Source organism: Bufo bufo, chromosome 6 (genome assembly GCF_905171765.1).
Source record: "Bufo bufo chromosome 6, aBufBuf1.1, whole genome shotgun sequence".
NCBI lineage: Eukaryota > Metazoa > Chordata > Amphibia > Anura > Bufonidae > Bufo > Bufo bufo.
In genome coordinates this window covers 354,220,006-354,235,956 of record NC_053394.1, presented here as the reverse complement: position 1 = coordinate 354,235,956, position 15,951 = coordinate 354,220,006, and positions in this window count along the sequence as shown.

Here is a 15,951-nt window from a genome sequence, read left to right as displayed (position 1 = left end):
AAAGTGCCGATATTCGCGATTAATATTCGCGATTAGAATATTCGCGCCCAACACTATTCCACAGTAATTGGACAGTAACAGCACTTCCACTACTCAACATTAAAAAACTCAACTCTACTATTCCACACTTACACAGTTAAAGGGATTGTTTGGGATGAGCTGAACCCGGTAACAACCCGATCCACATTAATTCACCATGAATGAGTGGAGCATCGGAGCCTCTCACACTCCGATGATTCCCCTTGCCCTTGCAAGGGAATTTTCTTGAGGTCCGGTGACATACCGGGCTCTCCGTGTGTAAACTAGGCAGAGGTTTCGTCCTAGCAGTGAGCCCGGTGACACCACCGGCCCTAATGGGCGGTCTTAAAGGGAGTCTGTCACCACATTTCAGCATATTAGACCGATCAAATAGGGTTATATGATCCACCCAGAACTTAAAAACGGTACCTTTGTTGTAGAAAACTGACTTTTCTTTTAGCCGAAAATGAACTTATAAGGTTATGTTAATGAGCCCTCTCAAGTGCCCAGGGCGGTCTCTCAATCCTCGGAGCCCCAGGCAGCACCTCCTAAACGGCTCATAACCCCGCCCTCCGTGCGCCTCTGCCCGCCCGTTTACTCCCTCTCCCCTGTCCTTTTCCACTGCGGCTGTGCGGTCCAAATCGTAGCGGGCGCATGCGCAGTAGGTATCGCGATGCCCTGCCAGGAGCGGGCATCGCATTGCGCATGCGCCCGCTACGATTTGGACCGCACAGCCAAATTGGAAAAGGACAGGGGAGGGGAGTAAACGGGCGGGCAGAGGCGCACGGAGGGCGGGGTTATGAGCCGTTTAGGAGGTGCTGCCTGGGGCTCCGAGGATTGAGAGACCGCCCTGGGCACTTGAGAGGGCTCATTAACATAACCTTAAGTTCATTTTCGGCTAAAAGAAAAGTCCGTTTTTTACAACAAAGGTACCGTTTTTAAGTTCTGGGGGGCACATATAACACTATTTGATCGGTCTAATATGCTGAAATGTGGTGACAGACTCCCTTTAAGCGCTGCCCCAGCCTGTTTTTACAGGCTAGGGCAGCACTAGAGCCCGCCCATTAGAGAAGGTGATATCAGCGGGAAGCCTCTGCCTAGCAGTGTCCAAATGTAAACAAATAGCCCTTACCCTGCATGATTCAGCATGAAATGCTCCGATGCTCCACTCATTCATCGTGAATAAGTGCAGATTGGGTTGTGTACTGGTTAAGCTCTGAACCTGGACAACCCCTTTAAGATAGGCCATCAATATTAGATTAGTGGGGGCCCCCACCAATTACATGTTTGAAGGTGATCAATGTGGCCTCCTCATTATTAGACGCACTGCTGTATGATTTGTAGTGGCTGTGCGTGGTATTACACATACTCTTCCCATTCACTTAAATGTAATGGCCCTGCAGTAAGGCTAGTTTCACGCTACAGTTTGTGAGATCAGACAGGCTGTTCTAGCAGTGGTATTTGTCCGGCCGATTCTTGGCATATTTGCCGCTTTACCGTTGGAACTCTGCCTGTCCCCATTATAGTTAACATGTAAGCTTGGACGGGAGAGATGTGTATAGCCAGGAGATGGCCATTTCACATGATCCCATGCTTCCTCAAGGCAGATGACATTACACGAGTGTAGTGTCCCACTAGATAGGCGTGGGCACTACACAAGGGTCAATTGGTGTGCGCGTTACTCCTACTCGCAAGGGACAGAAATGTTATATTTAATTGTGCATTTTATGTATTTTCTAATGTGTTTTTATATGCATTCCCCCTGTGTAAATGTGTAAGCAGGCCTAGTTGGGTGTAGTGAGACATCCTACACACTAGAGGGAGATAGGTAGCCCCTAGTATAAATGTTCAGGCCCAGACAGGGAGAGGGAGTTCAGAGTCAGGAGTCTGCAGAGACAGAAGTTAGAAGGCACCAGCCAGAGACAAGCTGAGGGCCTCCTCCTGACATGCAGCTAGACAGCCCAGGCTACTAGTTGTTACCAGGAGGCTAGTAGAGGGATCCTAGCCTACCTGCGGATCAAGAGAGCCTTAGTTAGCTCTAAAGACACCCCAGTTGCAGGACAGCACCTCCTGGGAGAAACCCGCATTCCTTCATCATCCAAGCAAAGATAAGTAACCCTGATAGGCAGATGCTTTAGAAAGAAAAACAAGGATTTAATACGAGAGGAAGATATATATATACCAAGGATTTAAGCCACCATTTAGGCATCCGGGCCTTGGGATTGAAACCAGACAGGAGTTCTAGAAAGGACAGTGTACGCTATTTCTGAGGAAAGGTACAACCTGATTCTGAGTGCATTGTGGATTTACCCTCTGAGTATCTTGCATAATTAATACCTGCCATCGTGTGGAATAAAGCCTGCTTGTAAAGCTGTGATCTAAAGGACTGTGTTACCATCTATATGTACAAAGTTGGACTGTTCAGTAAAGCAACGTTTGGTTCACTATATCATCTGTGTACCTCAGTTATTCCCACTACAAATCGGTGTGCCACCGTCACAGGCACTGGCGTCACGAATCCAAAAGGGACCTTGCCCCAGGCACTCAAAATACCTGTAACATCCAGGGCACCTCATCCACCATCAGGCCTGGTCCCTACATACCGAGTGTGCCCCAGAGGAACTGTGTCTACCTCTCCTTCACTGCCGCATGCCTGCCCAGGGTTCTCCAATACAGTGAGCAACCCTCGATTGCCCAAAACCGTGACCTCACATCGCAATACCCTGCAGGTCTGGCATGCTGCACGAGGAGGTATAAGAGGAGGGAACTACAACTCCCAGCATGTCCAAACCATTATTATGTGATATCAGAGAACATTACAGAGAGGAGGCATAAGAGGAGACAACTCCAACTCCCTGCTTTTCCCTGGCTCTTACATTGAATCCATGCTTCTTCACTTTCTTCTCCTCCACACAAAGCTGGGTCCCGTTGACATCATCAAAGGTCCTTCACCACCTCTTCGCCTGTCTATTTCTGAGCTCCACCCCTCCTGCACTGATCACATAATGGTGATGTCATCACAGGTCCTTTACCACTTCTCTCCACTGCTGAGTTCCACCCCTCCTGTACTGAATGCACAATAATGACATCACAGGTTCTTCAGCTCTTCGTAATGCCTGTTAACAGCCATTAGGCGAGCAATCTTACTACCTATATATATATATATATATATATATATATATATATATAGTTTGGTAGGGGAGGTCTGGGACTAAAGCCCAGGGCCATCCTGTCTCTGCGGGCACCACAGCAGTCGCTACCACTGTAAAAGGTTCCTTCTGTTTAACTGGAGTCCTTACATTTGTGAGTTTGAGAAATGTGGGGAATTGGTTAGTTAATCCATAGATTTATGTCTCAATTCTTGGGTTTGTGTAGCCCCCTAGGCAGGACAATAATATAGAGAGCAGGTATCTGAATTATGGACAACATATAACTATAAAAGATTCAGAGGTTGTAGTTGCACCCAGATACTGCAACCTGAGGGGAGCCAAAGGGACCTACTCCCCCAGTAAGCCATGGTTGGGGGCCCTGTTGTAGATTTTGCATTTGGGCCAAGGATACCTCAGTCACCTCTCTGCCCAGAAGCATTGCAGATAAAACACTTTTACTTCTTACTGATGACCCAGTGCTCAATGTTGGCGCTACCGATGGCAAAAACACACGGAATACATGTTGTCTTTCAATGCTGCATGGTCTTCTTGAGCAGAGACAGTGCCTGCATCATAACGTGTAGGACGTCGCTGCAGCCTCTGTAGATCCTGGATCAGCAGGGGTCATGCATCTCAGAAAATGAATATCTCTTCAAAATCAAGCTCATCAAGGCCACCTGCTGATTAGTCTCTGCAATTAAGTATATACTAATAGGTATGTAATGATTGCACATGGAATCACATTATGGTGGCAGGCTATTAATGCAAAAATACTGTGCTTTGGGAGTAGTGCAGACCTCATTCTAATATGACTTTATAATGATGTTTGGAAGACAAAGGCCTAATAGAATTTAACGGAGGGTATGTGTCTGGGAAGCAGCAGTCAGTGCATCACTTCATCCATATTATAGATTATTGGCAAACCTTGTGCCACCATAAAGTGCCCCGTGAGCTACGGCAGTTTTGGCCACCACACAAATGACGCAATTGCATGGGATCCTAGGGATTAGGAGGGCCCCCTGCTGCCACCGACCCCAGGACATGGATACAGCTGAACACAGTGGGGAAGCAGGGAGCATTACCGTTCCCTATGCGACCATTGATCTGGCGCAGGCTGCGAATAGCCGGCAGACAGACCAGAGCAGATCTGAAGTGAGAAATCTAGTTGTGGGAGCATGGGCTAGGCGAGTATTCCCTATGTGGGCATTATACAGTATGGGGGGGGGGGGCATTATACCGTATAATGCACCCTACGGTACATGCGTCCCTCATACAGTATAAATGATACTATATGAAAGGCACATGTCGGGGACACTACTGCGCCATGCAAGGGCCCCTCTTCCTGTATAATGCCTCTTCATGTGTCCCTCATACAGGATAAATTATACTATATGAGGATCACATGTAGGGGGCACTATACTGTATTAGGAGCACATCAGGGGGCACTATACTGTATAAGGGCAAATCAAGGGGTATCATACAGTGTTGGCAACACATAAGGGGGCATTGTACTGGATGGAGGGCACATAAAGGGTCACCATATTAGCCGTGCTATGGGTTGGAGCTTGGCAGTACAATAAAGGCCCCCAAATATAACTTTGTTTGGGTTACAGAAATGACAAATCCGCCACATGTGTCATGTGGCACCATATTCTACCCTATAAGCAATGTTTCTGTCTGCATGATAATTAATGTATTCATTGGAATCTATTTTTTACTATTTTATAAGTGTGTCTTTGTATAAAATTGGAGACACATTGAGGTACAGTATAATCCCGTAGCAAAGCCTCGTTATATGGTGCAATCCAGGGGCAAGCTGGCCATTTGGGCAAATGGAGACTACTCAGAGCCAGTGATGTTAAAAGTACACACTAGATCTCTATTGGAAGTCTGAGTGCTGATTTTGTTTCTTATACGGATGCAGAATCCTGTGATAGCATTAAATGATAATTCTATGTCTGCCTGCAGGCACCACTAGGGGGAGCTCATTGCATACAGATTTACACAGCTCCAAGGCGGCTATTAGAAGATGTGATGTGACATTGCTTTGGACTTGTCACTGACACTAAAGTGCACCCACAGGTAATTTTGAGTATTAGAAAATGTTTTTGTAGGTTGAGTTATGTAATATTAGATGAGTCCTTTACTTGGAAGCAGAGCATGGAATGGGGGTTCGAATAGCTCCTCTGGAGCTCTGCCATAGGGCTTTGTGTACTCACCTCTCTGGTATCTACAGCGTTCTCCTGATGATCTACAAAATTATGGTCTGACTTTGCTTCTCTTTTTAAAGAGGCATCACTGTAATAATTCCATGGTATTGCGTAATATTAGCTGCATAATGTATGTACGTATAAATATGTCCCCAGAATAAATGGAAAATGCACGTAGTTGGAGAAAATATTACACAGCTCTTCTCCGTTTAAAAAGTCTGGGCTTTAGAACGAGCATAGTAATGTCTGAGGGTCAAAGAGTTAAAAAAACAATATGAAGATGGCTTGTTAGATGGAGCTAATTGCCGTCTGTGGCTCCATCTGACTTCCGCCAAATCTATCAATAGGACCCTATTTCTATAGAACAGGAAGCCTGCTGGGCTTGGAAGAAAATCTCAGTGAAGGTTGCACAAGGATATCAGGATGATGACTTCTTACATAAATCATTGAAAAAGTTATCACGTACAGACCTATGTACCCCCTTATATATAATTATGGGGCACTGCAAATGAATATCCAGTGCTGTGACCTGGAGGGCCATCACTGCAGATGACACTCTGATGGGCACCTCGCTCTCCAGTAGCTCCTTCCAGAACTGATTACAGCAAGTATTGGATTTCTGTACTACAGTGATTACAGTTTGACCCCCAGGAGAACCCGTAAGGCAATTCCTCACTCAAAGAAGCTTGGCGTCGGTGTCTAAAACCTCTTTGAGTAGGCAAAAATGAGTTTGCTTCCCTTATTCTAAGGGTCAATTCACACGTCCGCAAAATGGGTCCGCAATTTTGCGGAACAGGTGCGGACCCAATTATTTTCAATGGGGCCGGAATGTGCTGTCCGCATCCGCATTTACACTCCGCACTTCCGGATCCGCTCTTCTGTTCCGCAAAATAATACAACATGTCCTATTCTTGTCCTCAATTGCGGACAAGAAAAGGCATTTTCTATGAGAGTGCCGGCGATGTGTGAAAAACATACGGACTTGTGAATGGACCCTAAAAGTGACAGGTCTTGTTAATGCTGTTGGGGAGGCTCAAGGAAACCCAAGGGTCCTGGGAACGCTGGTTGGAAAACACTGCGCTGATGCTTAAGGACAGCCTTATTGTGTCTCTTTTTTGAGTTAGCTCAATGGCATCCCCCAACCACGCTCACTGCTTTATTTGGGCTCATGCACAGTACCTGGCAGAGACTACCCCAGATAAAGAATGCCCCTGTATACACAGTGCTCCAGACAGACAGTGCCCAATATGCAATGCCCAAGGAAGAGAGTGTCTACAACAAGATACCAGGAGCCTTCACACAGCCTCCGTATAAGAATTAAGGACCCTTTACACAGCTCAACGGAGTGTTCCTTTCCGACAATCTGCTCGACAGTGGAGGAGACCACATTTACATGAAGCAATCTCCCCCATAGTATGGGGAGGAGTGATTGCTAATGCCATTGCTTGTCCCAATTCAGAATCATGCACTCTGCTGCCGGCAAATGATGATTTAAGCGAGCGCATGAACGATCCTATTACCTGATGAGTGAGCATTTAGTTTGTACATCAAGTATCGGCTGCACCTTTAAATGGGCAAGGCACTATTTTACCATAATTGTCCAACCAACGGCACAGTCCATATTCCGTGATTCATCTTACCAGTGTAGCGCCAGGTAGAAAAAAATTTAATGGTGTTACCGATAACCAGGATGTTAGCTGGAGCAGACAAATCTTTACCGTGAATTTACCAGCAAGCGCCCTGGTTATCGGTAACACAGTTCAATTTTTTCTACCTGGCGCTACACCAGTAAGATGAATCATGAAATATGGATTGTGCCATTGATTTGAACTGACGTTACGATTATGGTAGTATTGCCCCACACACTGTGCCACAGTCAGAGTAGCCCCATAAACAACTGTCTGATTGCTTATTGCTAACGTACACACAGTAGAGGGGGCCAGTGGAAGGGAGTAACACGTGACTGCGGAATCAGACTACGCAGGGCATGTTTGTAGTCTGTAACCGTGGAGACACATAGGTCTACATACGAGCTGTGATATGATATGACATTTGAAATTAAAGGGGTTGTGCCATGATTGATGTAAAAAATGAAAATCAGACATCATATACTACATGACAATCTTTTTCTAACAAAGCTAGAACCAGCCCTGTACCTCACATGGATCCAAAGATCTTCCATTCATTGTTCCAATTGCTCTGCTAGATTATATTCCGCCTGGCAGCTCAGTGAGCGTGTCCTTTGTGCTGCAGCTCTTTCCCTGTAACCACCACAGCTTCTAACAGAACATAAGGCTGTTGGCAGTGGAAGATTTAAACTGAACACGTGTGACCAGCTCAGTGAGACGGACAAAAAATAAGGAAAATACCAAACAGCAGGTGGCGCTATACAGATAGAGTTTATTGAATAGTTCACTGACTATGCTAAATTTTTAATTATATGCGATTATAAAAGTATTCAGATCCAGGTCCTAGTTTGAAAATGTAGAATATGTTTTGTGACACAATCCCTTTTAGACTAGATGCACTGGGGCATAATTACATACAAGTCAAGCTCTTTTAATTCAAGCACTAGTAACGTTAGAGACGGATCCGCTCCGATAATGCAGACGTTTGCATCCGTTCAGAACGGATCCGTCTGCATTATAACTTAGAAAATTTTCTAAGTCTGAAAGTAGCCTGAGCGGATCCGTCCAGACTTTACATTGAAAGTCAATGGGGAACGGATCCGCTTGAAGATTCAGCCATATAGTGTTATCTTCAAGCGGATCCGTCCCCATTGACTTCCATTATAAGTCTGGACGGATCCGCTCGCCTCCTCACGGCCAGGCGGACACCCGAACGCTGCAAGCAGCGTTCAGGTGTCCGCTCACTGAGAGGAGCGGAGGCTGAGTGCTGGCAGGCGGATGCATTCTCAGTGGATCCGCCTCCATTGAGAATGCATTAGGGCTGGACGGCTGAGGACCGCTCGTGAGCTCCTTCAAACGGAGCTCACGAGCGGACACCTGAACGCAGGTGTGAAAGTAGCCTTTACCCTTGCAGTAAATATGTAAGTGATATCACACAATTCCGACATTGAGAAGCTCGAAGAAGTCAATTTCTTACCAAAGCTCCAGGGTCAACTGGAAGTGTACACCTAAGCAAACTTTCCATACATACCTGATAACCTCACTCATATTGAGGTAACACTTTATTTCTGCTATCACATGGAACAGAAACTCCAGAAAAGGGGCAGAAATTCTCTCGTTACACAGAGGGCAGGGGGTACAACTATAATAAAAATAAATCACTTTCAACCTAAGAAAGTTGCAGGGTTTGGTGATGTCGCCGGTCAAATTTGTTGCTATAGATCTGCACATCCTCCCAGGGGTGGGACAAGCACTCATGGCTCCCAAGACAGGTATTTCAGTATGTGAGCCCCCACCCTCGGTCCAAGAAGCTGAGCACGATGGTCGTCACATGGACATTAATGGCGTCCTAGTTGGTTGACCACACTGCCCACCCATTGTCATACCACTTTAGATATATCCACTGATCCAAGATTTAATTAATCCGTCAAGGAGTTCTTCCACTTTCTTACAAATGTGTTTTAGACATTTATTTCACTTTAGATATGAAAGCCTGACCTAGAATATTATCTGATGTGAGAATATACAGGAATATTTTCAGTTCATGGTTAAAGAGGAGGGCATTTTTTTCCCCCCTAATTAAAAACTATTCTTAGAGGCAAAGTGTAATAGGTACCCATAGAGCAGACAGCAAAACCACCAATGTGACCACCTGCAGCAGCAAGTGAGGAGGGCCCAGGAAGCCCCCTGGCCATCGGCCCACCGGGAAATTTCCCCGTAAGGTCTATGGCCAATCCGCCCCTGCCGTGGTGTCACAGTACAGATAAAAGAGCCTGATGAAGGTAACGGACCATCACCGAAACGCATAGCTCTTATTTGTTTTAGCATTTTTTTTTTAATAAATAGTTTTCATTGGAAGCTCCTCCGTGCCGCGCGCTGTGTTTTTACTGCTATTCCAGCAACTCGTTCCAAGTACAGATAAAATAACAGTGACATAACAGTACAAGGATAATAAACACAATTATGTCACAGTACAGGGATAATAAACAGTGATGTCACAGTACAGGGATAATAAACACGGTAATGTCACAGTACAGTTAAAATAAAGACAGTGATGTCACAGTACAGGGATAATAAAGACAGTGATGTCACAGTACAGGGATAATAAAGACAGTAATGTCACAGTTCAGGTAAAATAAAGACAGTGATGTCACAGTTCAGGTAAAATAAAGACAGTGATGTCACAGTACAGAGATAATAAACACGGTGATGCCACAGTACAGGAATAATAAACTCAGTGATGTCACAGTACAGAGATAATAAACACAGTGATGTCACAGTACAGGGATAAACACGGTGATGTCACAGAACAGGAATAATAAACTCAGTGATGTCACAGTACAGGAATAATAAACACAGTGATGTCACAGTACAGGGATAAACACAGTGATGTCACAGCACAGAGATAATAAACACAGTGATGTCACAGTACAGGGATAAACACGGTGATGTCACAGAACAGGAATAATAAACTCAGTGATGTCACAGTACAGGAATAATAAACACAGTGATGTCACAGTACAGGGATAAACACAGTGATGTCACAGCACAGGGATAATAAACACAGTGATGTCACAGTACAGAGATAATAAACACAGTGATGTCACAGTACAGGGATAAACACAGTGATGTCACAGTACAGGGATAATAAACACAGTGATGTCACAGTACAGAGATAATAAACACGGTGATGTCACTGTACACAGATAATAAACAATGATGTCACAGAACAGGGATAATAAACACAGTAATGTAACAATAGTGGGACAATGTCACACAGTGAAGTTAAAGGGAGCCTTTTCAGTGGAAAAAAAACAGACAGAATGCTCTGTACTGGTAGCTCAGCATAACATACTCATATCTTTTGATCCAGTGCTTAATTACTGAAAAACACAGCTTTTTATTAAAATAAAAATGAGCAGTTAAGTGCACTGAGGGCTGGCCCGTGCTACTCAGAGCATCCTTGCTCGGCTATCTTCCTCTACTAGCCAATCCCTCTCCTTCTAGAAGGACAGAGGCAAGCTTTTGCATCTTTTCGCCTGGCCTTGAAATCCTTCGACTGGACCATTTGTGAGCAGTAGAGATATTTGCTGCCGGACCAGGACACAGTATTGTATTGGGGACCTCTGACTTCTATGGGAGAGATTTCTAGGCATGCTCTGTGACATGTGTAGAGGTCAAGAGGGAGTCGATTAGGGTGGGTTCACATCACTGTTATGAATTCTGTTATTGTTTTCCGTTATAATATGGATATAACGGAAAATATCGGAATTCATAAGACAAAATTCACAAAGGAAACCTTTAGAGGCATTCCGACAGGACTTTCTTTTCCATCCTGGATAACGGAAAGCAGAGACCTCTATTATGACGGATCAAAACGGAATGCCTCTAAAGGTTTCCGTTTTGAATTCCGTCTTGCGAATAACGTTATTGCCATGTTATAACAAAAAACAATAACGGAATTCATAACGGTGAAATGAACCTGCCCTAAGTCATGATATCACGTACTGTGAATGGTACATCCTGCGGTAGCTATACAGGGGTGATATCTGTCATTGTAATCCTGCCTGTGGTGATAAGGAGATGGCTATTGATGTTTCCTGTACAGAACAAGAAGACCAAACATATCATTATCCAGTGTGAAAACTGCATGATATTAGATTTTTTTGTAAAAATATATCAAGTAACGTCTAACAAAAAAAAATTCTGATCACACATTCCCTTTGAAAGTAATTTTCCTGCAGACAAACTCGCAATAGCACTGCGGCCTTCTCTCAGCTCACCAAGCACAGCGCCGTACATTGTATAAAGGCTGTGCTTGGTATTGTGCTAAGCCCCATTCACTTCAATGAAGATGAGCTGCGCCTCGGCCACGTGACTGATGAACGTGACATTACATGGCCTAGGAAAAGCTGAGAGAAGGCCGTGGCGCTACTGCGAGGGCCAGTACCTTCTCAAACAACTAATCGGCGGGGTCCAGGGAGTCGGACCCCCACCGGTCAATTACTAACTACCTATCCAAAGGATAGGTCATCAGTATAAAACTCTTGGAAAACCCCTTTGGCAGATAGTAATGCCGCAAAGAAGGAATAATGCAGGAATAAGGGATGCACCGTAAAACGTAGAATGGGGCTGCGTTCAATTACGCATTGTCCATACTCCAGTAATTGCACCTTATTTCTGACTGGAAAGGGAGCCATAGCAGCTACTATGATAGTTACACCCATGCCTGGAGGTCTTACGTGATAATACCCAAATCTTCGGAAGTCACATGACTATATCTTTTATTACAAACTAGATTTGCTTTTCCTTGCTGTCTTAAAATGATTTAATTTTGTCTGTTCCTGGTAGCGCACAATTACATGACACGTTTCATTCTGTCAGGCGCAGCGGTTAAAAATCACCATCTGGAAATAATACGCCTTAATGTATTTTTCTACTGCTTCTATTTCGGTGGTGTCAGAAAATGTAACGGGTGAAGAATGTGTGATCTGGTTGAAAGCCTCTGCGTGGTCTGCTGTCTCTTCCTATAGCTAAAGGCCATTACTTAGCTCTGCTGTAATTCATTACACCATGTTTGGCACGCCTGGCCTCCCATTTTGGTGGCAAAAGAGTTAATTTAGCGGATTGATGATATATGTATTTGCACAGCTCAGTCATAGGCTATAGCTTTCATTATTCATGATGCATACGAATAGCTCTGACTCATTTCCAATTTTACATTTCCTCCATTTAATTCTTACAAGGTGAAGAGGTTTTTAAAACGGTTTTAGCTTCACATACATTATATGATCACATGATTACAAGTAGAGAAGATGCTTGAAACAGATCAATGTTGAATCAGTGAAAAATTTTAAAATATATTTTATGAATTCTACCTGTCTAATTCTATCTATCTAGATATCCATCTATGTATTAGATAAAAAGCAAACTCCGCGGCACTTCCAAAAAGTGTGTACGTTTAGTCACCAAATAACAGCAACGTTTCAATCTGCTCAATGGGACCTTTCTCAAGCAGTGATGACAATACAATGGTGCTCAATACAACTATAAATACGGTACATGCCCACATGATAATTGATTATTAAAAGCAATCAGTACAAAAATGTGTATATGAAATACATGATTATATAAATAAAGTGATACAAATGATTGATGAATGCTAACACGATATAAAATAATGTGTAGAGTTGTGAATAATAAAATAAATATATAACGTGAGAAATATATTCACTCATTAAATATACCATGATTAAATAATTCAAAACACACGTGAATCACCAAGTGAAAATGATTAAAAACTAACAGTTGCCGATGAGGAAGGAGAGTTTTCACTAACCAGCATGGAGAAGTCAGTAAAGACATAGCGTCCCCCATCTCCGACTGCGCATGTCAGAGAAAGAAGCGCCCGATCACGTGAGCTCTAAGCAATCACAAGGTCACACATCATGTGACCAGGCTCAGTATAAACATAAGTTACAGACCCAACGGCAGGTGGCACGTGAGTGCTCGAGTGACATGTGACGCGTAGCTTAACTCATAGACCCACGTGACCCACACGCGATCACGTGATCCTCCCCAAGTGGAACGCAAGTTGGAACGCAAGCAAACACTTGGCCACAACATGCAATTCTCAAAAGATAGGGGTATATTCGCAATGCAATTCTTTCTATGCGTGACACTATAAAGTATCATAAATAAAAATCACCGAACAACAGGATCCATGTTTTTTTAAACCATCCATACACTTTATGAAATGGTATAGTAGAAAGGAATTTTTCAAGATAAAGGAAAATAAAGATGCCAAATGACAAGTATGATCAAACATGATGAGGATTACGGTGCAGTGTCAACCACATCCGAACCACCTCATGTAACAGGCACCAATGTTATTCCCCCCCGTCAAGGGAGACGAACACAAATGTGTCTGAAAAGTGAAGGGAATAAAACAATAAAAAACTATAAAAGACAGGGACAATTTATTGATCAGTGAATCGCATGCAAAGATGTTGCACAGGAGTCACCGAACCAAATTACAGCGTGGGGACCACACTGTAAACACAGCAAGAGGGCCCCACACAGTTTTGTCACAGGTTATCACATGAGGGCCACACTATATTAATAGCAAGAGGACCTCACGTTAAATAGTTACTATAGATATAAGTAAGTTTATAAATGTATCAAATAAATGTAATCAGGCATCGACTCTCCCTAAGGCCTCATACACACGACCGTTGTGTGCATCCGTGGCCGTCTGCCGTTTTCCGTTTTTTTTCGCGGACCCATTGACTTTCAATGGGTCCGTGGGAAAATCGGAAAATGCACCGTTTTGCAGCCGCATCCGTGATCCGTGTTTCCTGTCCGTCAAAAAAATAGGACCTGTCCTATTTTTTTGACGGACAACGGTTCACGGACCCATTCAAGTCCCAATGGGTCCGTGAAAGAACACGGATGCACACAAGATTGGCATCCGGGTCCGTGATCCGTGGCCGTAGGTTACTTTCATACAGACGGATCCGAAGATCCGTCTGCATAAAAGCTTTTCAGAGATGAGTTTTCACTTCCGACAGTATATTCTAACACAGAGGCGCTCCCATAGTGATGGGGACGCTTCTAGTTAGAATATACTACGAACTGTGTACATGACTGCCCCCTGCTGCCTGGCAGCACCCGATCTCTTACAGGGGGCTGTGATCCGCACAATTAACCCCTCAGGTGCTGCACCTGAGGGGTTAATTGTGCATATCATAGCCCCCTATAAGAGATCAGGGGCTGCCAGGCAGCAGGGGGCAGACCCCCCTCCCTCGGCAGTTTGAATATTATTGGTGGCCAGTGTGCGGCCTCCATCGGCCCCCCCTCCCTCCCTTTATTGTAATATCATTGGTGGCCAGTGTGCGGCCTCCCCCGGCCCCCCCCCTCCCTCTATTGTAATATCATTGGTGGCCAGTGTGCGGCCTCCCCTCTCCCCCCCCTGCCCGATCATTGGTGGCAGCGGAGAATTCCGATCAGAGTCCCAGTTTAATCGCTGGGGCTCCGATCGGTAACCATGGCAACCAGGACGCTACTGCAGGCCTGGTTGCCATGGTTACTTAGCAATATTACAATATTAGAAGCATCATACTTACCTGCTGCGCTGTCTGTGACCGGCCGGGAGCTCCTCCTACTGGTAAGTGACAGATCATTAAGCAATGCGCCACACAGACCTGTCACTTACCAGTAGGAGGAGCTCCCGGCCGGTCACAGACAGCGCAGCAGGTAAGTATGATGCTTCTAATATTGTAATATTGCTAAGTAACCATGGCAACCAGGCCTGCAGTAGCGTCCTGGTTGCCATGGTTACCGATCAGAGCCCCAGCGATTAAACTGGGACTCCGATCGGAACTCTCCGCTGCCACCAATGATCGGGCAGGGGGGGGGGAGAGGAGAGGCCGCACACTGGCCACCAATTATATTGCAATAGAGGGAGGGAGGGGGGGCTTGGGGAGGCCGCACACTGGCCACCAATTATATTACAATAGAGGGAGGGGGGCCGGGGGGGCCGCACACTGGCCACCAATGATATTCAAACTGGGGAGGGAGGGGGGTCTGCCCCCTGCTGCCTGGCAGCCCCTGATCTCTTACAGGGGGCTATGATACGCACAATTAACCCCTTCAGGTGCGGCACCTGAAGGGTTAATTGTGCTGATCACAGCCCCCTGTAAAAGATCGGGTGCTGCCAGGCAGCAGGGGGCAGTCATGTACACAGTTCGTAGTATATTCTAACTAGAAGCGTCCCCATCACTATGGGAACGCCTCTGTGTTAGAATATACTGTCGGATCTGAGTTTCACGATGTAACTCAAATCCGATGGTATATTCTAACATAGAGGCGTTCCCATGGTGATGGGGACGCTTCAAGTTAAAATATACCATCGGATTGGAGAAAACTCTGATCCTATGGTATATTAACTCCTGACTTTACATTGAAAGTCAATGGGGGACGGATCCGTTTGCAATTGCACCATATTGTGTCAACGTCAAATGGATCCGTCCACATTGACTTGCATTGTAAGTCAGGACGGATCCGTTTGGCTCCGCACGGCCAGGCGGACACCAAAACGACTTTTTTTTCATGTCCGTGGATCCTCCAAAAATCAAGGAAGACCCACGGATGAAAAAACGGTCACGGATCACGGAAAAACGGAACCCGTTTTTGCGGACCGCAAAAAAAACCGGTCATGTGCATGAGGCCTAATTCAAAGAAAAAATTAAACTAAATAATGAAGATGGAAAGAAAACATATATACTCCTATATTCATAAAATATTTAAAAAAAATGGCAGACACGGAAATTCATGCAGCGGCAAAATACATAGGAGTCTTCAGATAGAAATAATGGCAGGCCATCCCATATTCATCATCCATCAACTGAAAATAAAAACTAAGATAAATAAATTAGTATATATGTA